Genomic DNA, 24,573 nt, shown 5'->3' with positions numbered 1-24,573 from the left:
ACAAAGGAGTGATTTTTGACCTAGGCAGGACAGAATGGGATGACCTAAGGTCATCATGTTACTCAGAGCAAGCATACCATTTAAAACATAAAAATTGTTTACTTCTGGACTTTTCCATTTAATATTGTCAGACTGTGTTTGGCTCCACTTAACCTTGGGAAGTAAAATCCAGAGAGGGACTGGAGAGTTGGCTGAGCAGTTAAGAGAGTACTGACTGCTCTTCCAGAGGTCCTGAGTTCAATTCCCAGCAACCACATGGTGGCTCACAACCATCTGTAATGGGATCCAATACACTTTTCTGGTATGTGTCAGAAGACAGCTACAGTGAACTCATATAAATAAAAATAAATAAATCAGGCTGGAGAGATGGTTCAGCAGTTAAGAGTTCTTCTGAAGGTCCTGTGTTCAAATCCCAGCAACCACCTCGGTTGGTCACAAGACCTGACTCCCTCTTCTGAAGTGTCTGAAGACAACTACATTGTACGTACATATAATAAATAAATAAATTTAAATAAATAAATAAATACATCTTTAATGCAAAACGAAACAAAAACAAAATAAACCAGAGATGACTTAGTACAAGAAAATGGGCTAGGAAGCCCTGTCTGGGACTGATCACCTGCAGCTGTGACTTGGCACTTTTCCTTCCCTTTTCTTCCTTGCCCACAGTTATTACATCACACTATAGGGCAATCAGAGCTCAGTGAGGAGGCTGAGACTCAGGGAAGTAGGTGTGCAGAGCATCTTGGGACCAGAACTGTGTCCTCTGTTATGCAGCCGTGTGACCTTGTTCCTGGGCATGTGACAGTTTGGATCTCAGTTTTGTTCATCTGCAGAATTGGAGGCAATAGTTCGGTGAGTGTTTTTCAGAATTAAATGAATCTTTTGTTTTAAAGAAGAAGTCTGTGCACTAGACTCTTGATATCAAGTGCAGAGAATGTCTGTTAGAGGTGTCACGGCCTGACGGTAGGTGCACACTTGCCTCCCATGTACTTACATACACATACACAGAGTATCTTCTCTCATGTATACTTAGCTTTGTTTTTTCTTTTTTGAGATAGGATCTCATGTGACTTACTCTGACCTCAAACTTGCTGCATAGCCAAGGCTGGCCTTGAACTTCTGATCCTCCTACTTGCTCGGATTACAACCATGCAGCAACACAGTTTATGCAGCCCTGGAGATCCAAGCCAGGACTTTGCATGCTAGACAGGCACTCTGCTAACTGAGCCTTAGCTCCAGTCCCACACACGGGAACCTGTTGCTGTGACCTTCATCTTCCTCTTAGGGAAGGAAAGGGAATTTCTTCAGGGCCCTCTGTCTGCCTGTAGCTTTCAAACCACCATACATACACAAACCAAGCACCAGAGAGAGACCATGGGAGTTCATGTGTGTAGACATCTCCCACCGCATCAGCCTTGCCCTTCCTTAGCAGCGTTGCTTTTTTCCACTCAGTCTGTCAGTGTAACTTGTGAGTGAGTCTCAGTCGTACTTTTGATACATTTGTTGCAAGTCAAGTGAGTAGTTCACACACCTGGCTTGTGTACAAAAAGCTTAAAGAGTTCTTTCCTGGCCTTAGGGCTGGCACCTTTTGGTCTCTCTACTACAGGTTTTGCTCTAACCTGCCTGGGTTAGTCCCATGGTCAAGGTCGAGTTGGCCCACAGCAAGGTATGGAAAGGGACTGTCACAAAGTAGCACACGGAGGGGTTTAGGCAACAGCAAATTATTCCCCTCTGGTTCCAGAGGCTGGAAGTCTGAAGTCAAGGTTGATTTCTTCAATGGGTCACCTGGGAGAATCCGTTTTACCTATTTCCCAGCTTTGGTTTCCAGGAAACCTTTGCCCTATCTTGGTTTGTACTCCCAGGAGCTTGGTCTCTGTCCTCACAGTCTCACAGTGTCCTTCTTCCCTGTGTGACCGCTTATGTTCTGATTTCTCTCTTTCTGCAAGGTTGGCATATCCCAATGACCCCATTTCAACATGGTCACCTCTGTAGGGCTCCTGTCTCCATATGCAGCTCAGAATTCCAACACATCATTTTTGGGCACCTCTTGCTCATTTTCACAATGAAACCTACTCAACAAGCCATGTTTTTCAGGAAGGGCACCTTTCAGAAATTCATCCAGGAGGAGCTGCCACCTGCACCAGGGGTCTGCCATCTTCCTTTCATTCTTGTCCTTAGGCAGCCAGAACACAGCTCTGCTCTCTTCACAGAACCACTGTCTTTGGAATCACAGCATCTCTTCTTCTTTCAAGGTCATCTTCCAGAACAACCTTGTGCCTGACTGGGCCTGATTACTCCTTTTGAATTGTTCCTGGGACCTTACTTGTACGCGTCTGTACTCAAGCCTTGCTCTCTCTCTCATCCTTTGTAAGGACTTCAAAGATAAGGACCATTTCTGCTGATACTGGCATACTGCATAGCAGAAGTCTACAACAAATGTACCCATTTCTTTGTATTCTTTTTGTAACATGGCTACTAGAAGCCTTTCATTAAATACCTTTGCCTGCTTCGTAGAAGCCTTTCATTAAATACCTTTGCCTGCTTCGTATTTCCGCTGAGCAGCTTTGGATACTGCTTTCTTCTATCCATCTAGAAAAATCTGCATGGCCCAGCTCAAGCCTGAGGCTGGATTGAATGTTGCTTATCAGATTAAATGGTGGCCTGCTCAAAAGACTTATTTACCAAAGCCCGTGAATCTGACTTACTTGGGGGGAAATCATTTAAACATGTTGGCATAAGATTCTCCTGGATTATCCAGGTGATCCATAAAGCTACTGCAGACATCTTTAATAAGATCAGGCACACAGAAGGTGTACTCATCATAGTCGGGGCGGAAACTGGACTGATTCAATTATACCAGGATTCCTGGCCACCCCCAGAGAGAAAGGCAAAGAACGGTACCCCCTTAATTCTCCCAGCAAGAATTTGTCTGCCTAGACCTCTACTTTCTATATCTGTCCTTTCCAACAGTGAGAAGGCAAATACCTGTTGTTTCAGTCACTCAGCTTGTAGTGATTTGTTATAGCAAACCTGGAAGGTGGGAGGCGGTTGCTTCCCCAAACCTGGGGGACAGAGAGAACTCTAGAAAAGATAAGATGGCCACAGGAATGAGGCAGGACCACCACAGATCACTGCCTAGCCAACTGTTGCTCTAGAAGCCCAAGTGGGATGATCACATGGGCTGCTTGGCCAGAAAGTCAGTGGCTGCTGACTTGGAAGGTGCCAGGCTGACTTTGAAGGGTGATGTGGAGAGAGAGTTGTTGTGTGCGGTGACTGTGGACATCTCCAGATGGTTGGCGGATGGACTTTATAAGACAGACTGTGACACTTGGGTGATTTTTCTATTTGTATTGTTGGCTAAGGGAATAAGAGGAATGATGTGGTAATTCTCATCTGAGAGAGGGTCCCCCCCCCTCCTGGTTGAAGAGAGACCTGTTGTCTTCCCCAGGCTCATTAAATCCTTGTTAAATTGGATCGCCCCATTTTTAGGGAAAACAGCATGCCATGCTGGTTTATCTAGAGATTTTGAACTCCCACCAAGAATTTTATAAAGCGACCTCACACTAATTACAAGATAAACATCTCCAGCCCCGCGTGCAGCAGGCTTCTGTCAGTGTCCTTTTTTTTTTTTCCCCTCTTACTAAGAGGAAAAAGAACATTTGTTTGCTGATCTAGAGTACGGCAAGCATTTTTACACAATCATTTTGGTTAATCCTCAGGCTAGGTCTGCAAGTGGTATTATCACCCTGCTTAATAGATGGGGGCTGGGTCTCTGAGAGGTGAAGAAACTTTTTCAAATTGCATAGTAAACAGGAGAGCCGAGTTGTATTCAGGCAAGGTGCATGCCAAGGGGCCTTCTCTCCAAGGCAACTGTCACATAATGCTAAATGTGCAACAGTATGGAGTGCTTTGGTTACTTGGGATTGGATGGAATGGGGGGTTCTCTGGTCCCCCCTCCCTGTCGCCCCTCAGAGCATCACTGCACAGGACACCTTGAGGCCATGTTCTTTTGGATCTTCCTGCACCACTCTGCTCTGATGCTGCTTTGTTCTGTTTCTGGGCTTTCACATGTAGTGGACTCTAGGACAGTATATTCCTGCAGATTCCTTGAGGCATCCCTGCTCGGTCCTAGGGCTTTCCGGAGATCCACATGCCTGCTAATTGCTAAAACTCTGCCTCTGGGCCTTTCAATTATTGACTTTGGGACCCCAGGACAAGCAAAGGTGGAAGGAAGATACTCCTTCCACCTTCCAGGTTTGAAGTCCACACTGTGGTGTGAGGGGAGAACAGATTCTAGACTGTTGCATGGCTAAGGAAAGTAGCAGTGAACAACATCCAAAATTACTTGTGTAGATGGATGGTGTTTGATAGAAGATGGTGTTTGATGGGAGGGAGATACAGATCTCTTAAGTCTATGGAGAATATGCTGCTCATGTGGGAAACTCTGGTCCAGGTCTATTGCATGTGACGAAAAGGGCAGGCAAGACAGTCTCTGCTCCTTACAGGGCCATTCTGGGTCCATTTGGAGGTTGCCAAGTATCTTTAGGAATGAACACAATTCCTTATGCGATGCTGAAACGAAGTTATTAGAACAAACCCTCCCTCTCTTCCTTTTTGTATGGATGTAAAGACATCATTATATAGTGTTGTAAACTTTTTATGAGACTATTCTTGATGTTCAGACTCAAAGAATGATACAGTTTTATCTTAGAATTGCTTTATTATTTATGGTCAGGGGTTTTAGTCAGGATTGTATAGACCATAGCAGCAGTAACGTATGTCTACCAGAGTTGATTGGCTTCACTTGATGACCCTGGAGATTGAATAGCTGGTGTACAGCAGGAGGGGGTGGGTGGGTGGGCGTTGCTTCTCTTTCTCGTAGTTGCTTTGATCCAGTTGATTGAGGATCCACTGTCTGGAGCAATGTCACAGTGGGGAAATCGTTTGCAAGAGCTGTTCTGTACTTTCTCCCTTAGCCTCCACTTCGTGAGTGATGCTATGCGTATCATGTTACCCCTCAGTCTTCTGATCAGAACTAGGCCCTAGCTCTACCCAACCTGGAGAGGAGGAGGCACCAAGGTCAGTCGGTGGGAACTGCCTCCTGTCACAGTTGACACAGTGCCCTGCTAGTGAGGAGCTTCGAAGTGGCTCCTCAGTGTTGGGCTCAGAGCTGGGTGAAAAGACTGGAGCTTGATTTTTTTCCTCATCAAGTGGTCCTTGTCCCCTTCACCCCAGATCACCCCACACTTTCTTACACCTACCAATGAGATGTTAACGGAATGAGGGCTTTTAAAATATTACTATTATTCATAGTCTTGACAATCTGCCTACATTGCCACCTGGGCTATGACAAGTTTGTGTATTTACTAACATAATGCCTGCAAATTTTAAGGGATAGTATTTATACCTTCTTATGGGAAACTTTCACCTTGTTTATATTGGTTTTATTAGAGAACCCAGGTCCAAATTCTAGTTCTTTACCTTTCCTGTGTGGTAGGTTCTTCCACACTCCCCCCCCCCCCCCCCCCCCCAGGATTCCTCTGTGTAGCTCTGGCTGTCCTGGAACTCACTCTGGGATTAAAGATATGCGCAACCACCACCCGGCTTGTGTGGTAGGTTTTTATTTATCTACCTCTCTAGTTTTTTTTTTTTTTTTAAATAAACCAAAACACAAAACAGGATCTCATTATGTAGCCCTGGCTGTCCTAGAGCTTGCTTTGTAAACCAGGCTGAGTTCAAACTCAGAGATCCGCTTGCCTCTGCCTCCCAGTTGCTGATATTAAAGCGGTGTGCACCACACCCGGCTCTTCCTGTGATTTTTGAGTTAGCTCCTTCTTATTCTTATGTTTCAGGTTTCCATTTACAGAGCATTGTGGGGTGGGTGCAGGCATGCAAATGCCACCTTCTCTGGCTTAACATAAGTTTTAATTCGTTTTAGTCTTCTAGGGTGTGATAACAAATTCTTACAACTGGGTGGCTTAAATACATTTGTGGAAAGTAGAGTCTTAAAATCAAGGTTGCAGGGTTGGCTCTCCCAGAGAGACTCCAGGCTTTCTCCTGGTTTCCTCTCTTCTCCCAGGCTCCCCGCCCCCACCCCACCCCCATTTCTGTGTTGACCTACTTTTGCCTTTCCAGTACATTCTCCAGAGAGAGAGGGGGGGGGAGGGAGGAAGGGAGGGAAAGGGAAAGGGGGAGGGGAAGGAGGAAGGGAGGGGGAGGGAAGGGGAGAGGAAGGAGGAAGGGAGGGGAAGGGGGAGAGGGGGAGGGGAAGAGAGAGGGAGTGCGTGTGTGTCCAGATTTCCTTCTTTCTATGAGGATAATAATTATTAGATTAGGAACTACTCCGTTCCATTATGACCTCTTTGTACATTGACTTTAGCTATAAAGATCCTTTCTAAATAAGGTCACAGTTGACGGGGAGCTGGGACCCCAGTAGCATAGCAAAACACCAACAGAGCGTTCCCATTACAGTGTGTCCTTAGTAAGTGAGAGTTTTCCCACTCCTTGAGGGAGTGCACTTGGGAAAGCCTTCATAGAACTTTTGAACTGAAGTTTACTGTCCTTATAAGCCTCTGAGGTTATTGTGTCGATCAAATGAGAGCGATTTCTGTTGTCCTCTGGTGACACACAGCTCCTAGCTGGGGTTGCACACTCTTCTAGGGTATAGATGAGAGCTGTCACGCATCTCTATTACAGAATATGCCAGCATTTGGATTTCAAGCTACGATAGCCCAGTGCTGTCATGGTTTCCTCCGGGCACTTTTGTCTTGCTTAACGATGCAAAACAGAAAGCGCACACAAATGGTTCCTCAAAATGAGGCCTATCGTTATTGCTTCTTTTACCTCCAGGGCCTCATCCTGCAGAAGCTTATTCACTGCGAAGCAATGAGGCCTCTAAATCTCCCGCCTTCATATTTTCCATTCTGCATTACAGTCGAACATGGTGAAATTAATTGTGGCCAAGGCAGAGACGACAGGAAAAACCTATAATGGTTTATCATATTTTGTAGGCTTTGTGAGGGTTGTAAATTTAAGGCATATAGGAATTATATTTATTCTTCAGGTTCTGCAAATTTATTATGTTCCCTTTCCCCCGTGGAGGTGGGGGAGAGGTTCTTCCAGGTAAGAGGGAAGGGGGTCAGTCCGCATTGAAGAAGAGGAGAGCAGTCATAGAGATGGCCCCAGTGTTGCAGACCCTGCAGAGCCATGCCTCCCAAGCTTCTTCAGTTTCATGACTGTTAATAGCTGAATTATTGATGCTGTTTAGCTGGTGCTGAGAGCTGCTTCTGAGATAGCCTCTCCCCTGACGTCAGCTCTTTGATAGCAGCGATTGTCGGAATCACTTTCCATAGGGACAAGTTGTAAATTGAATAGGTGTGTGTGAGTGTGTGTGTGTGTGTGACTGTGTGTGTGTGTGTTGTGCACATGCGCTCACAGCAGGAAGACCTCTGACCACATGACTGTTTGTGAGTACCCTTTGTCTAAACCTTGTGGTGTAGAAATTTACATCCTGGGGTGGGAGCAGGGTCATTGCCATTCCCTTAGGACCTTGAGAGTTCCACAACAAGGGCCAGCTCGTGTGTCAGTCCATTTGGACAGTGAAGATACCGGAGGCTGAAGTTCTATGGAATTCCCTATTCTTAGACATCTGGAGAAGCTGTTTTCACTGCTGTAATCCCTAGGGCTGTGTGAACATGAACAGGGCCTTAAGGTCATGGCCTTTTGTCCTTACTGCCTGATTGTTTACCTGGAGCTCAATATGTAGGCCTTTATCTGTAGAAGTGCACTTGCCTCTGCCTCAATTGGGATGGTATTAAAGGCGTGTGACATGAGCCTGTGCCGAGAGCCAGGGTCTTTATTCTTTTCAGAAAGCAGAAATCCACCAACAGAATTTACACACACACACACACACACACACACACAAATGGCATAGTGAGTCCTTGGGATGCTATAGCTCACAGGCTTCAGATGTTCTGACAGTGCCCCATAGGTACACATTTATATATTCACACGAAAACGCCTATGTGAATGGTTCATGGTGGTAGCTTTCACTCTTGCTCCAAAGTGAAGGTGCCCATTGCTGTCCGAGTGGACAGTTACAGTGCGGGACATCCATACAGGGGAATGATACTCCGCCAGAGAAGGAAGCAAAGTACTGAAACCTATTGGAGCCTGGTACTCTTTGACCATGGGTAAATGAAAGAAGTCAGTTACAAAAGATCACCAATTTCTATGACACCGTTGCGGGGATATCCAGAATAGGAAAAACCCATTGAGACAGAAAGCAAGAGGAGGCTGACTAGAAGATGTGGGGTTGTGGAAGAAGTGGGGAGTGGCGGACCTGGTGTAAGGCCTTCTGGGCCTTTGGAATGCTATGAAGAGGGACGTAGTGATGGTTGCGCGAGTTGTCTGCCTTACATTGTGGAATTGAATAGTGTATGAATTTTATCTCAATAAATCTGTTTAAAAGTCATATTTAAATTACAGATTAGAATATTATATAAAAGTTGAATTAAAAGATACTCTTTCTGTTCCTAAGATATTTAGATTTATTCTAATCTGTTCTCCTCCATGTCTTTAACTGTTGGTGAATGCGACCCATTCTATTGAATCCATAATCCACATTTTTTGTTTTGTTTTGTTTTGTTTGGTTTGGTTTTTTCGAGACAGGGTTTCTCTGTGTAGCTTGGCTGTCCCGGAACTCACTCTGTAGACCAGGCTGGCCTCGAACTCAGAAATCCACCTGCCTCTGCCTCCCAAGTGCTGGGATTAAAGGCGTGCGCCACCAGGCCCGGCCATAATCCACATTTTTATAAATTTTTCTCCTTCGTACAGATGAAACCTCGAGTTCTGGAGCGTCAGGGTGGCAAGCCTCCTCAGCTGACTGGTGGTTGAGTTGAGACTGCAGAGGGCGCTCTCCGAGTCTCAGTTCTCTGTGTTCCCAGGAGCTTGGGGGTTCTTAAGTCTGGGACAGTGGTGGGGTTAGTAAAGGTCCTGGCTGCGTGGGCTGGGGGGATGGCTTGTCGAACCCGAATTCAATATTTCAGGTTCCATATAAAAAAGCTAGAATGGTAGAGAGCAGTTATGGTCTCAGTACTGGAGAAGAGAAGACAGGCAGGTTGTTGGACTTGGCAAGTTCAAGACCACCAAGACATTTGTATAAATAGTAGAGGTACCTAAGTGATGATACCCCAGGTCTGGCTCCCTCCCCAGCGTGAATGTGTGCATGGTCCTACGTAAACACACAGGAAAGCAAAGGGGCTGGTACTGACTAGCCTTGCAGACTCCTTCTCCAGCGGCCCGGGGTGGGTCGGGAAGTTCCGGGCATGTAAGGACTGGCTCTCCTTGGTACTGTGCTCCAGTTAGCACATGTCACCTCACTTACAGAGGATTCACTTGTTAATTTTTTTTAGGCAAAGATACCATTTTTTCAGCATCTTATAGTAATGACATCCAGCATTCCTAAATGGCTGCTATTTAGATGACAGGTATCTAGCTTGTTCTTCTACTGAAAGTAAAATTCAGTATATGGGTGATAGAAAACTAGGAAGTGTGCATGTGGAAAATGAAGAAGGAAGGGTATGTGCCTGGTATCTGTTAATTGCGGATAGAGATACAAAGAAAAGAAAAATTTTAGCAGTACTACAGGGTTGGGAGGTGGGGTGGGGGCGCTTTTGTGGGGCAGGGAAAGTGAGGCCCATAAATGGTTCTGGGTTATCCAGATGTTTGTGCGGTGTGAATAGGAAGAGAATTTGCCTCTAGAAGTTAGGAGCTGATTCAGATCTGCTCCTGATTCTAGGGTCTGAGAGGCCATTGCATGGTCGAATGGCAAGGCTGATTTGTTTGTTTTTCCAAGTGACTTTTTTTTTTTTTTCCAAAATCAACTTGTCATAAGGTAAGGTCAGCTGAGAAGAAAACCTCAATTGTGAAGACACAGCCGTAAGACTGGCCTGTAAGCAAATTTATGGGACATATCCTTGCTTAATGATTGATGTGGAATGGTCTCACCCATTGTGGGTGGTTCCCTCCGTGGGTGGTTGGTCCCAAGGGGGATAAGAAAGCAAACTGAGCAAGCCAGGGGGAGCAAGCCAGTAAGCAGCGCCCCTCCATGACCTCTGCTTGAGCTCCTGCCTCCAGGTTCCTGCTCGAGTTCCTGCCCTGCCTTCTCTCTGTGATGTGGAAGTGTCAGGTGAAATTAGCGAAGCAATAGACAGCTGACACACCTAGCCTTTGGGAAACCCTCTTCCTCGTTAGTTATTTTTATGAATGACTATTTGTCTCCAGCAGGGTCATTTCTCCTGCTAAGAGACACCCACAACGTATTCAGTGTTCTTGACTCCATTATTGAATGTAGCACTAGTAATGGACCCAAACCAGAGAGGCCAATACCTTTGCTTAGTTAGGAGTTTGAGCTGAGGTTCGTAAGTGGGGTGGAGGGAGTAGGACAAGACTTCTTCTGCAGGTCTGGCTTCAGCAAAGTCTTCTTCGGAACTAAAAGGAAAAGCCCACGTGGCCTGATTTTGCTGACAGTTGGTCTGCAGGGTTTCCCTTGGGTGAGGAGTTCTTCCTCCAATGAAGGATAGATGTCTTCTGTGTGTGACTAATTGAAAGGGCTTGGAACAGGCATGCACAGAAGGAATAAAGGCAACAAATACAAATATTTAATGGCTAAAATAATATCGGTTTGATTAAAAGGCAGGCTGAACCAAAGTGTGCTGTCTTCTTTGAACTCCCAGTATGTCAGCACAGCACCTAACCCACTGATGACCTCTGAGATGAGTCCCTGGTCCTCCACGTGCTCCCTGTTTACCTGTGGGAACACCTGCATGTGCTTTATCATCCATCAAAAGACAACAGCCATGTACTTGCCCTGTGCAGAGATGGACAGCTAAAAACAAGGTAGTGAATACAGATAATGTCATATCACATATCAATATCACATGCTCAAACAATAACAGCTATGTTTATGATTAGGTGGTAGGAACTTACTCCCATCTTCTGGATCACAAATCTAAGGCTTATGCTACTAGCCAGAGGGTTGCAACAATATGGTAGGCTATGCTGAGGGCTACCTGGGCATCCATGTGGGATTCTAAGGTCTTTTCTTGAAGGATGTTGGCTCCTCTTGGTTGCTGGGTCCCCATCAGTGTTTTTCTGTTAGTGTGTGATTCCCAAGCTCTCACCCTTCACCTTCCCCATCCCTTCACCAGGAATAACTGAGGCCAAAGAGACGTTCTCCATCTGTCCTGCCTGTCCAAACTGCTGTTCCCTACTTTCTGCGCTTGTTTGCCTTCTTTTCTCAGTGTCAGCGAATATAGTCTCTCAAAGCAGATAAGGGCTTCCTCTCCCCAATCTGATGTTTGGGAACAATCCTGGCGCATCAAATGCCCCTGAGCACAGAATGTGTAGCTCAGTACCTGGTTGATTCTATAAAGCTTTTTTGCCTGGTCTCCTTTTAGACATGGAGACTGCCCTCGTTATCAGGATTGTAGGTATACCTGGGTGCGATGACTCAGAGCCTAGTTAGTGGTCACACTCCTGTGAAGCAACAACAGCAGCAGCAGTATCAACAACAACAACCACAAGCCAAGCAGCAATCTCAGCATGGGCCTCTGAGGGCCATCAAACTTGGCTAGGACCTTTTGGGCTCCAGAGAGGCCAGAGATGGGACTGAAGGGCTCTGTGGTTTCTAAGTGAGCTGATAGCTAATGGGCTTTGGTCTGGTGGCTGTAGGAGTCTTTGGACGCTGTGTAGTAGTAGTCATAGAAATGTAAAGGAGACTCATTACTGGAGCAGTTATTGCTTTTGTTCAGAATGGCTCATCCCAGTCAGGCCCTATTAAATACAGCAATTTAACTGACACTTAGTGTCTTTAGGGGGATGAATTATCCTCTGGCCTGGTCACCTCTGCTTTGAAATCTGATCGTTGGTACAGCGTGGGGAGATTTGTTCAGGCTGATGCATTTGCTCGTGTGAGCCCACTATAGTCCTTCATTCAGCACACGTTTAATGGAAACCACCCCTACATGCTACACTGAGTGGAGCTCTCATTTCTGATGAAAATGAAGCCAGCCAGGACCCTGCACTGAGGAAGCGCATTGATTTCATTCAGTCAGAAAGTATTGATTGGCACCTACTGTGTGTAAAACCTGGGCTTTTGCCCAAGAGAATGATGGCAGGTTGTTGCTCTCCAGAGTGTCCTTGCAGTCTTTATGGAATGGAGACGTGAGGTGAGTTGCCTGGGTCCAGCCTGGACCTGAGTACACATCCTAAGGGGCCCTGAAAATGCAGATCGACGGAAGGGTGGTTGGACTCGGGCAGGACGGGACACTTGGTTGTGGAGGTGACTTAGTGAACCTTGTAGGATGTCATCTGTTGTGATGATGGGTAAATGAGGACAGGGTTGACACAAGGGATGGCTCAGAGCCTTGTGACATAGGCACGGTGTGACTGTGCTCCCTGCAGCTGTTAGCACTAGGTGGGTCAGGCCCAAGGGAGAGCTGGCTTTTGAAGTGCTGGAACTAGTTTGCCCAGTACCCGAGGAGGACTGAGTGTTCCAGCTGGTCCCTCCCCATTTGGAAACAGGCTGCGGAAGCAGAGTAGAGTGGAAGGGAGCAAGACAGAGAGGGGTTGGTATTCCCCAGACCTGAACACCAGTGGTTAGAAGTCCAGATTGTCTGATATGGCTAACTCTCAAGTAAGGATGACACTCAGAAGGATTCTGGGGAGAAATTCTCTCAGCAGTGACAGGCGTAACCACACAGGTGTTACTTGGCAGTTCTTTCTTTCAGCAAATGCTTTGTTAATTTGGTAATGGGGGAAATGATTTCTTTTTTAGAAGAAAAGTGTGTTGAGTTTCCAAGGTTAAGGACCAAGTGGCTCTTAACATACTTATACTCAGCATCGAGCCTGTGTTGAGTTACCATATGCCAGTTCTGTGATAGCTGTCACCTTCATTAAAATTCTAAAAGAATAGGATTTATGTACACCCTCATTGTATGTTTAGAAAATAGATTTAGATGGAAAGAAAATAAAAATCACTAGTAATTGCACCAGTCAGTTAAAGTTTGACAGGCTGCCCTTTTTGTCATGCTTGATATATGTATGAATGTGTGTGTAGTTTTTAACGTACATTTTCCAGTTTACTAAAGCAAGAACTTTTCGATTTATGAAAACATTTCTAACTGGGGATGTGGCTCAGTAGTAGGGTCCTTCTGTAATTGGCAAAGAAATTGCATCCCCAGTTATTTTTAAGACATGCATGTGCATACACACACACACACACACACACACACAGAGAGAGAGAGAGAGAGAGAGAGAGAGAGAGAGAGAGAGAGAGAGAATTTCCCTAGTCTTCTTAGCCAATGTAATTCTCAGGTTTCTTTTCTACAGTCTCTATTGTGAAGATAATTGGTTTTCCGGTTGTCTTCCAACCAGGAGCTCTGTTCTAATACAGGCTCAGTTTTCCGTGCTACACAGTTCAGTGAGTCTCCTGAGTGGGCCCCCCCCCCTTCCTTCTGGGGGGCACTTTGCCAATTCATCCAAATCTACTTTAATGGCCATATTGAATTCAGTCCAACCAACATTCTAGAATTTATTTACTCACTCCCCAAAACTAGACTTTTATGTCCAAGTTTTAGTTTTTGTGAGTAGTTGGTAGCACATTGTAGTTCTAGCTGGTGGATATGTCAGGCGTTTCTTCAGATTCAAAGGGATTGCAGAAGTTATATCCATTTCTGCTCCGAGGACCAAGCTCTTACATACACTCAGCACCCAGTCTGTGGAGCACTGTGTCTGCCATCTCCTTCAGTGCATCTGTGTGGTCCTTTCAGTGTCTGAATCAGTCAGTACTCCGTGGTTCTGTGGCTGTTGCTGTCCCATCTGCAGAGGAGTGCAGGAAATCTTTAAGAAGTCCCTGTGCTCCACATGATCTCCACTGGGTGCTTTTTTCTATTTCTCTAGGGTCTCATTGGATCTTTATCAGCCTCTCTTGTGGCTCACACTGGGGAGGAGCCCTTGGTGTCTTTCCTGCCTTAGGGCAGTGCAGACAACGTATTAAAAGGTCAGAAATTCAGATGAATAGGCCCTGGAGAGATGGCTCCATTGTTAAAGTGCTTGCCCTGGAAGCATAAGAACTAGAGTTTGATTCCCAGAATCCATGTAAAAAAAGTCAGGCATGGAAACTCCTAGTGCTGAGATGGACAGACTGACAGATCTGTAGGACTCACTGGCCAGGTAGTCTAGCCTAATGAGTGAGCCACGGGCCGCAAGGCAGGTGACACACACACACACACACACACACAGGAAAGAAGAAAGACAGACAAACTGCTTCAAATTGGTTTCCATCCTGCCTTGCTCAGGCCTGGCCAGGCCCCTGGAGCTCGCCTAACCCACTGTTTCCAACTTTCTAGTGGATAAGAACTAGGGACCACCTGAATTGTAAGGTGGCACTTGTGTCACACGGTTCATAGGCATGCCACAAATTTATTAAGAATAACTTGCTTTACAATAGTGCCAACTTCATTTATTAGTTTTCTGCTGCAGAGCAACCCTGTGGGGTTACCATCACATTTTTGTTAGGTAAAACCATACCCAATTCCAATTAAGACAAAGAATGTGCAATTTCCTGAAGTCGGGATTGAGGTCATAACCTTGAGTGCTCAAGAATTCCAAGTGTAATTAATCCATCAAATTATGATTACAAAGAGGAAATACCCTATCAATATCCCAACGTGCTGAGAGGGTCACCTGCAGGGTCACCTAATCATTCTGAATAGCCACGCCCTGTCTGGGTGGGCTGGGCTGGTGTGTGTAGTGTCTGCTAGGTGTGAGTTCCATTTTGGAACTGGTCAGCCTCCCTTCTGATACCATTTCTATTGAAATGTGAAACACTTGCAGGCTGTTGTGGCAAGAGGGGTTGGCTTCTGTTCCTTCCCTGTCACCTGTGCTTTCTCTGCCTTGATTTCCCGTTGAAGTCCAAACTTCATCCATGGGGATGCGGATCTTCTGAAAGGAGGGAAGGATGGGGGGGAGGGACAGAAGAAGGGGCAGGGGGAGAAGATGAGGGGAAGGAAAAGAGAAGAAGGAAGGGGAGAGAGTAAGAAGGGGAGAGATGGGAGGAGTGGAGAGAGGAGAAAGGGAGGGGCGAGGAGGGAGGAGGGAAGAGAGCGAGGACATACGAATGCATTGGTCATATTTCATAGGATCTTGCCACACACTGCTTCTTGGAGAAAATGGCTTATCTTCAGTGTCATTGTACCTATTTTATGGGGTCATGCTCCTGAGATGGATCATCCTACAGCGTCCCTTTGGCTATAGAGGGTAGGACCCCTGGTTATGGTCCTGTTACTTCACAGCTATTGTTAGAGATAATTCCAACAAAGTTGAAAGTGAAATGGAAACACAGTTTAAACACAGTCCCTGTGTTCACTCTAGACATGACCCAGTAATGGCCTTCTCTGTCCCCATCCTATTATAAATAGGCGGCAGGGACCTGGTACTCCCCCCCCCCCCCCCCCGCCCCTTGGTAATTCGCATCTGACCCCAGCAGTTGCATTTGTTTAATCTTTTTATTTCCCCCTAAATCACATAGGGGATCTCACAGATTAGGGAGAAGGGCTGAGTGTTTTGGAGGCATGGTGTAAATGGGATCTGGTTGGAGGAACCTGGCTTTTCTCGCTGTGGTTTTCCCACGGATACCACCAGAGGTGTAAGATGCCTCCAGAGTTGTTCTGCATGTTACTCCTCGGTGACAGTCCTCAGCTGTTTGCCCAGAACAGATGTGGTGAGCTGCCGAAAGCACGTGCCCTGACGTTTTTCTGCCCCTCCTACCCCTGGGGGCATCTGGAGCCAGTGCCCCTCTGGGTTCTGAACCTGCTTGCTACACAGAGCTTGGCTTTCGTGTTTCTCTGGTTATAGGATCTAAGGAGGGTTATTTAGTTTTTATTTCCTCCTCCGTGACCTTGGCACTGCTTCCTTTCTTCCTCATGGGGTGGATCATGTGAAGATATTGGTGAAGAGTCTTGTGTACTTAGCCTAGCACCCAGCATATGGACAGTGCTAGGTTGTTGGGTTAAATCTTCCCTGATCCCATCCACTGTGTTCTCATTCCTGGCTGTATCTGCTTTGCCACAGATGGGTACACCCCATTCTTGTGTAGGAAGCAAATCTTTCAGTTTAGTAGGAAAGAAATGTCTGATGTCTCTGTCACCCCTAGTCGAGTGCTGTGCCCATCCCACAATCGGGCTTGATTTAGGTCATTCTATCTTCAACCACACACAATGGGTTTCTCTGACTCTTCCAATCCACAGGGAGAAAGTTAACAACTCTAATTCCAAGAGCTCTGGGAAGACCCACCCACTCAGCAGGCATTATTTATTTATACTTTAATCTTTGTAGATTACTCCAAGTTGCTTGATGCTCTCCAGAAAGCCCCTGAGTAAATGGAAGTTGTGCATACACCCAAAGTAATTAATGCACTTTCTACTAGTGCGGGAACATGTAATTTGCAGGAATGTGTGTCAAGACCCACCCTGCTAAATTTATACCCTGTAATTTGCAACGTTCGCTGGCACCGAATCTGTGGAGCAGTGAGCAGTGCAGGAGTTTACCTGCTTGCAATTATATCCGCTGGCTGGTGTTGCAGGGTTGAGTAACTGGAAGAGAGGAGATTTCAATCACTTAAGTAAATGAGAAGTGGCTCCCTGGGGCCATCTGAGATGGCCCTCTGGTAGGAAGGCTGGTTAATCATGTTTCCCCTGTGCAGAGTTGAGAGCTGATGAGGACAAGGAGGGAAGACTAGAAGGCACTGGTCCTCAGGCTTTCCTTTGGCTTGAGAGAGGGTTTGTACATTGTCTCCCCTCAGACAGCCTCTGGGAAAGAAACACATGGGGCTAATCGAACAGAAATGGTTTAATGGAATATTTTATGAGCTGCATCGGCCCTCATAACTGGCTTTGGGGAGAATCCTGTTAGTTTTTAAAACTGGAAGTCACTTTATAGCATCTGTAGGACAGTGAGTTCTGTAACGTCCTTGTAAACTTTCTTGGTTGGAAAATCCTCTGGAAGAATCATCACAGGCTGAAGTGCGGCCTTCCAGTTCTGCGGGGTGCTGGGAGGAAGATGGGAATCAGGGCGACAGTTCCTACCTGACCGACTGCCTGGTGTTCTGGAGGCAGAGGCAAGAGGGTTTCGAGTTCCAGGCTACGCAGGACTCCATAGCAAGACCTTGTTTCAAAACAAAAAACAAAACATATGCAGGGGCGGGCTGGTTGGGGTTGCCCAATACAAGAATCCAGTGGAAGATATGAGGTTTAGTTAGCCTCTGCTCTGAAGATTCAGTTTCTTCCAAATGACCTTAGATTCTTTACTGAAACTTGTGTCTTTCCCTCATGTGTGCAATGGAAGTAATAGTATTTTTGATGGGACTGGTTATGAATATGAAGTGTTTGTAAAGGTGCCTGGCACCCAGAGGACACACAGTAAATGGTCCTTTTTTGGGGAATGCCATTTACATTTGGGGAGGGCACCATATTTGTTAATTACAAACACCGCTTGAGCTGGGCGGTGATGGCGGCTCACTCCTGTAATTCCAGCACTCTGGGAGGCAGAGGCAGGCGGATTTCTGAGTTGGAGGCCAGCCTGGTCTACAGAGTGAGCTCTAGGACAGCCAGGGCTACACAGAGAAACCCTGTCTCAAAAAAACCAAATTAAAAAAAAAAAAACAAAAAAAAACCCAAAAATACAAAAAAACAAAAAACCGAAACACTGCTTGGCTACCCAAACCAGGAGTGGAATGGGTAAACAAACCAGGAGTCCTGCGTTCTTTGGAAACCCATTTGAGGCTGGATTTGCTTCACCCCAGGCTGTGGATAGGAGTGGCCTGTAAAAGTCTAGAGACTTTTACAGTCTTCCCAGTCCTTCCCTCAGGGCTTTTCTGAGATGCTGGGGGCCTTCTCTAGAGTTGGAAAATAGAGGGAAGGCTTTGGAATCTGGTCGGGAGAGCCCTTCTCCCAGGAGATGATCAAGTGCAGCCGTAAATGTTCCTGTTGCCAATGTGATTTTTCAGATTTGGGTGCAATTCCATGGCTAGCTGAGGCTCGGGAGGAAGGGGTGTTTTCTCTGTGCATGTGTGTCTCCATCTCCCCCTACTAAATATTTATGGGCTGGTGATGGCAACTGGGAAAGACCTATGTTTAACTGGCTGAATATTAATAAGCATAGTTAAGAGAACCGAGGTCTTTGTTTTTTACAGCAATGAATGCATTCCTGTTTGCTGCGCTTCTGCAGGAAGCAGCGTCTGAGGGAGCAGGACTGCTCTGTTTTCCTTATGGGTTTTCCAGCTTGGAGGTGGATTTCCTCTGAGGACTTATTTAGGACAACAACAACAACACTACCAAAACACATGTTTATAGTGGTGTTATCCCAGTGGAGATTAGAGCCTTCTCTTGAAGTTTTGGTTATGAAAATAATATACACTGTGTTTCTGTTTGCTTGAATTGGATGTACTCTTAACTTTTTTTTTTAAAGTGGGTGAATCACCAAATATTACCCTCCCCTCTATACACATACACATACACATGCACATACACACACACATACACATACACATACACATACACTGTGGTCAAGGTTCTGCACACAACTGGGGAATCTTAGCCTGACTTCCTTATATTCACAAAAATGGATTTTATACTGTTTGCATGTCCATGGGTTCCCCAGCTCCCATCTGAGGCGCCTCTCTTTTTCTTAGAGTTTCTGGAGGAATTCATTTCTCTGAAAAATTCCCTTTTCTGCTGAGATGAACCAGGCTTTTTTGTCTCATTAAGTCAGATGCATGGGGGGACACTGGTTGGGAGGCAAAGACGGGGCTTTTAGATGTCTTTACTGCAAGATAGGCATCCTCCTGGCTGGCAAACTAAGATAGCCTCCTTCCTGTCTGAGAAGCAGACTTAGGAAAACAGCACAAACAAAACTACTGGGGTTGGAGTTCACATCCAAGAGACAAGCAGGAGCAAGAGCAGGGTAGGGGGAAATGTGACCCTGGAGGCGAGGTGGTGCTGGGTGGGGTGGGGTGGGGAGCTTGCAGGACCGACAGGTTATCCATATTGTGTGTGCTAAGTTCAGGGAGGAACTCTGTCTCAGAAATAAGATGAAGAGAGAGCAACCTAGGAAGATACCAGCTCCTGGACTACCTCTGCCTTCACATGGATACACTGACAAGCAACGTACACATGGATGCGGGGAGGAGCGACCCTTGCCAAAGGTTTATATTGAATGGTATTACATAAAATTAAAGACCTTAGGCATGAATGGACCTGTCCACTATCCCACTGTCACCCACGCTAGGCCTCATAAATTGGGCTGGTGCAGCTGATATGCAAACACTGTTCTATACTTGATTTTTAAAAAATTTGAAGCATTTAATCCATGCAGAAAATGCTACAGGTCACTTCCCCGTATCCAAGAGTCCCACTGGCCCCATCATGGATTATTATTGTAGAAAAGAACGCAAGGGGCCATAGTATTCGAGATTATTTTCTTTGTCTTGAGACCCAGCCACTTCTTCACCAGAAATGGACACTGCTTCCCCAGCCTCGCATATGTAGCTGCTTACTAAAACCTAATTCTACCCTTTGCTTCTTTCTTGTTTTCCTTTGGGCTTTAAGAATTCCAAGGAAGCTCCTCTGAAGGTCAGGTAGGGTGCTCAGGCCTTGTACCTCGTCTGCACAGGAGAGGAAAGGCTGTCTTCCACTAGAGCATTGGCATTTGGTCCTAGGGCTGCTAAACTCCGAAGCCCCGGGTGGCCCCTTGAACCACTGGTGGCACTCGGGGTTGCTCGCTCGCCCCTTCGGCGATGCTGAAGCGGAGCAGACAGGGCAGCACCAGTGTGAGCAGAACACGACTAGGTCGCCTGCCAAGAATGCCATCTGCTGTCTCCCAAAGACAAAGATTGATGACAATAAATAGTCAGAGAGACTAAATATAGTCATTTATTTTAAGTTTGACCAGCCTTTCATAATATTTCTTGTTAGGCGAGGAATTTATGTTGGGGTGATTAAAGTAAGGCCCAACTCTTTGATTCTTGGATAGATGGCTAACATTTTTTAGTAGCTTCCCAATTCTACTTCCTTCAGTGTGCTTCTGAGGTTCTCTCTGCGGGACCACTGAGCTAATAATCTGTATGAGGGACTGCACATTTGGATACCCCTGCCTGCCCCAGAGCTGATGCACATTTCTCACTGTGTATAAGGTAAGGCCCAAAGTCCATTCTCTGGCTTGCAAAGCCTTTCCCAGGCTGCCAGCCCTCACCAGGACCATGTAGCCATTTGCTGACATGTCTTCATCTACTTCAGGAGTTTCTCTGGAATAAGGTTTCTGTTTTACCCAACCTACGGAGCCAGGCAGGTTGCAAACTAGTCCATGAAGCATTCAGTACTCGGTCCTCTGGAATAAATGTCTCCCTCTTTAGTAATTCTGATATTTCTCTTGGTTCTCTTTTCTGTGTCACTTAGGCCTTCCGAGGCTTATGAACGCTTGGGATTCTTCTGGTCTGGGCTTCTTGTGCGTTCTCCTGGGCTCCCTGCAGCTTCCCATGGGGGGGGGGGAGGGAATGAGTGATTCATTGAATGAATATGTACTCTAGGACAGAGCCAGTGACTTTAGTGACTTAGAGGGTCACCCAGGTACCACAAGAGGCTGAGCTGCCTTGCTGTTCGGTGTGCTTCCTGTAGAACCTTGAGGGATGGAGTGTCACTGGCACCCTTAAGGTATGGTATCACAGCCCAGCCTGGCTCCCTAGCCGTGTGGCGCAAGAACTTGGGCATTAGCCACCGTTGTTTTTAATTAGAAATGTTTAATATAGCCTTCTTACTGCTGCCCTTGAACATGGTTCTTACTATTGATTTTAATTAGTCAACCCAGATTGCATTCAGTCTCCATTCTAAAGCTGTTAGAGGTAGGCAGCCCTTAGTGATAGATCTTCACTTCAGGATGTGAACCTCTAGGGATCTTGAAACTAAAAACAAAACAAAAACTAGATTTAAAAAAAAAAAAGGAAGATAAGAAACCCTGGTGCTTACAGGCAAAGGATGGGAGTTAAGGCAATGTTTACATTCTATTTTTTTCCACTGCAGTTTAGAACTTACTAGTTTTGAAAAAATTAAAAAAAAGAAAATCTATTATGTATAAAATCATGTATAAATCATCATACCCAAAGATGATTATGCCAGGCCTCATTAAAGAGAAAAGTATTGTTCCTATTTATTTGCGGGAGAAATTCTGAAGAATAGTGTTTTCTCAGTTTTCCCAGTTTTCTTATCTTGTCCTTAATAGCAGTGAGCCTGATTCATAATGGAAGTTAGGTGAAAACAAATTGTTCCCCACTCCTTCCTAGTAAACAGGTCCCTGGCCTCCCAGCAGCGCATTAATGGGGGAGATTAGGAGACAGAAGAGATGACTCTTCCTGTGATGTTTTACAAAATCTACCCCCCTTTGCCCTCTGTTCAGTAGCTGAGGGACAGATGGTGTACCCTGAAGTCTTGCCCCACAGTCTCGAGTAGTCTAGTACAGAGGAGCATTGCAGGGCAGAGTGGCCAAGGCGGGGTGGGGATGGGCATCACACCTTCACTGAAGACAGTTAAAAAGCTGGCACCATCCCCTGTAGGGCTGTCCTGGTGTGCTTTGTGGGCCTGAGACTGGCTACAGGACTGTGCCCTGGGACTCCGGGACTGGAGGAGCGAGGTCTGAGGTCCACCCACACCTTGTCTCTTCTCTGCTGGCGGAAGCTGAGCTTTGAGTGGCCTTTCCTTGTTTACCGTCAGGATTTTCACTAGGATGGGGGAGGTGGGTGGAGATTGAGTGGCTCTGTTTGAACAGAGGTTGTTTGTTTTGTGGGCACATAGAAGCTGATCTGAAAGGGGGAAGGGTAGAGACAGAGAGGGAGAGAGGGGGAGGTCTATGTCCCACAGTCCCCTTTATCCACAGATTTACTTACTGTTACCTACAGTCAACTGAAATCTGAGAAAGTCACACAGAAAATTCCAGAAGCAAACAATTCCCGAGTCTGTGTATGCTGTTTTTCGTAGCAAGATAAAATCCATGCTGCCTTAGTAGTTATCAACTGCATAACATACAGTAGGGAGCGGAGAACCTTCTTTGGTGGAGGGAGCATCAGTCTCCCTTGGTTGAGACAGTACCTAGGGAAGGAGTTCACAACAATTGAGAATTTTCTAGACGATTCAGAAGGTGCCTTCTCTGTGTTGTGCCCCATCCTGAGGTGTGCCCAGCTTGAAATCCAATGTAGACTATCATGTCTAATCGCCCACAGGCTGCATGCTGAGTGTCCTAGCTGCCTGCTCAGACCATAGTAGCCAGCCTTCTGGGTGCTTGTTTCACACAGGGACTCATTATATATCCACTGCTGGCCTCGAACTCTCTGTGTTAGACTAGTCTGGCTTTGATCTCTTAGAAATCTGCCTGCTTCTGCTTCCCACGGGCTGGACTAAAGGCGTGTGCCACCGCACATCTGGGTAACTGGGCATGCTGCTGTGGTACTGCAGGGTTTGTGTTAAGGTTTGGTACTGGCTGTGGTCACAACTCCTCTCCAGGGCTTCTGGAACACAGTTAGGGTCAGGAGAGGAGCTTCTTGGCTATAGAATACTGATGCACAGTGCTAAGCACCCATTCTGTCTTTAATGGGCTGCTGTGACATCATCAAGGCAAATCAACGATGGCCTCTGTGGTGCCCAGGAGCAGCAGTGGCTGGAGAAGTGAGTGGTGCCCAGAGGGTGCTCTTGCCTGGGCAGCCTTCTTCATCTCTTCCCTCCTTTGACACAGGTGCTACTGAAGTCCCGCTGCCCATCTGAGCTCAGCCTCCTCCTGGAGTTGAAGCTTCTTTCCATGAGCCTCTGGGCAGCAGTGACAGCTTGACACTGCCTTTTTGAAGGAGTTATTGTGACAAGAGAGAATGAGCAAAGCCCTACTAGACTTCTGACTGGGCCTCAGGCAGAATCAGGGATGTTTGCCCAGCCTGTGGGCTCACTGACTATAAACCATTCCAGATTGCTTTTCTCTCTGGGTAGTTCTCTATAAACCTTGCTTTTTCTTTTTTCTTTTTGGTGTATGTGTGTGTGTGTGTTTGCCAAAGATAACAACAAAAAAATCTTTATGAAACAGAAGGAAAACTTCCAAATTTGCCCCATGGAAAAGTTCAGTGTAGCCCATGTAAGATTTAGAATAGCCAAGTATCACCCCAAGAGGGCTTGAGGACTGAGCTAGGCTGTACCTTGAGAAGAAACTCACCTCTAAGGGTGGCATCCCCACCTGTGACTTGGATTCATTTGGAATGAAATGGAGCACACCCACCCTCGACCTTTCTGAATGTCCTCTGTAGTTTGGTTCAGCATGCTTCAGTGGAATTGGGGCCTTGGGCCAGGCTTGAGACGTCGGCATGCTTGGGGTTTATCAGGGTGTGGCTGATGCCATTTTGGTGTTCAGAGTCAGACTGCTTTGAGTGTTAGGAAAAATGAGCGAATCGATTAAAAATAAATCCTGAACATGCCATTCCTCTCCACAAGCTGCCCGGTCCCACTGGATCCACACATCATGAGTTGTGGCATGTGACGTGGTGTGACTTGGACTGTGGACTGTTAGTGGCTCGGGCTGTAGACGTAAGGAAGGAGGCTGTCAACTAGGAGTGACAGAGACCTTGTCTAAGAGGCAGCTGTACCGATCAAGCAATGTGTTCCTTTATTTATTTATTTATTTTCTCAAGTAAATATTGTTTTAGAAATTTGGCCTGCATTGACTGTACACAGTTGTCAAATGCAGAGCTCTGTACATTTTCAAGAAGTAAATACACCTTGGGGTCAGGGTTCAGATCAAGTAATAGAACACCCCCCACCCTAACAGCCCAGGGAGCGTCACACCACAGATAAGTACATCTACCACTGTCCTAACTTCCAACACTACAGATAATTTTTTTTTTCTGCTGCTGAATTGGGCAAGAATACCTCTTTTCACTCCAGGTTAGAAGGCTCTCATTTCCACCCCCATTTCCAGAAGGCTACTTGTGGGATGACCCTCCACCCACTTGGGTTTCAAGCACAACCCATCTTGGCAAGCACCACACCTCAGCAGCCTTGGACTCTAGTCTCTGGCATCCTCCCTTCAGGCGCCCCTGAATGAGCCCTTCTGTCTTCCAGCAGGAATCATGGCCTGAGGCCACCTGGAAGACCCAGTACCCTGGAAACAGGAGTCCAGAGCAGGCTGTAATTGTGGGCTTACAGAGAGTGCCAGGAAGGCTTGGAGAGACGTCTGCATTCCCCACACAGGACAGATTAAATTTATAAGCTTTAATGAGACTCACAGTTCCTGTGTTCCCGTCTTACTGTCCCACCCTCGGTTGGTAAGTCTTACCTCAGGCACCCAGGGGTGGGGCTCTTGTCAGAGGCGGAGCTGGCAAGGTCAGGGCACCTGAGGCCGAGGGGGACTTCGTGAGCTTTCCCTTTCATAACTGACTAAGGGACAGCCATCCATAGCCTCCACCCAATGACCCCCTGCTGCTTTCCC

At 46.4% G+C, this 24,573-nt stretch overlaps 1 protein-coding gene across 3 annotated transcripts in view; it reads left to right on the top strand.

The window, feature by feature from the left end:
- Ldlrad3 (low density lipoprotein receptor class A domain containing 3) overlaps positions 1-24,573 on the top strand; it is a 238,014-nt gene that overhangs the window by 27,941 nt on the left and 185,500 nt on the right. The window contains exon 1 of one of the 3 annotated variants that reach the window (XM_052183086.1): positions 24,234-24,409. The exons of the other annotated variants lie outside the window; for them this stretch is intronic. The gene's annotated coding sequence lies outside the window, so the exon portion shown is untranslated. Of the gene's footprint in view, positions 1-24,233; positions 24,410-24,573 lie in introns of those variants that run through there. 3 annotated transcript variants of the gene reach the window in all.

This window comes from Apodemus sylvaticus, chromosome 5 (genome assembly GCF_947179515.1).
Source record: "Apodemus sylvaticus chromosome 5, mApoSyl1.1, whole genome shotgun sequence".
Taxonomy (NCBI): domain Eukaryota; kingdom Metazoa; phylum Chordata; class Mammalia; order Rodentia; family Muridae; genus Apodemus; species Apodemus sylvaticus.
Note: the sequence above shows the minus strand (reverse complement) of the source record. Positions and strands in the feature narration are given on the sequence as shown.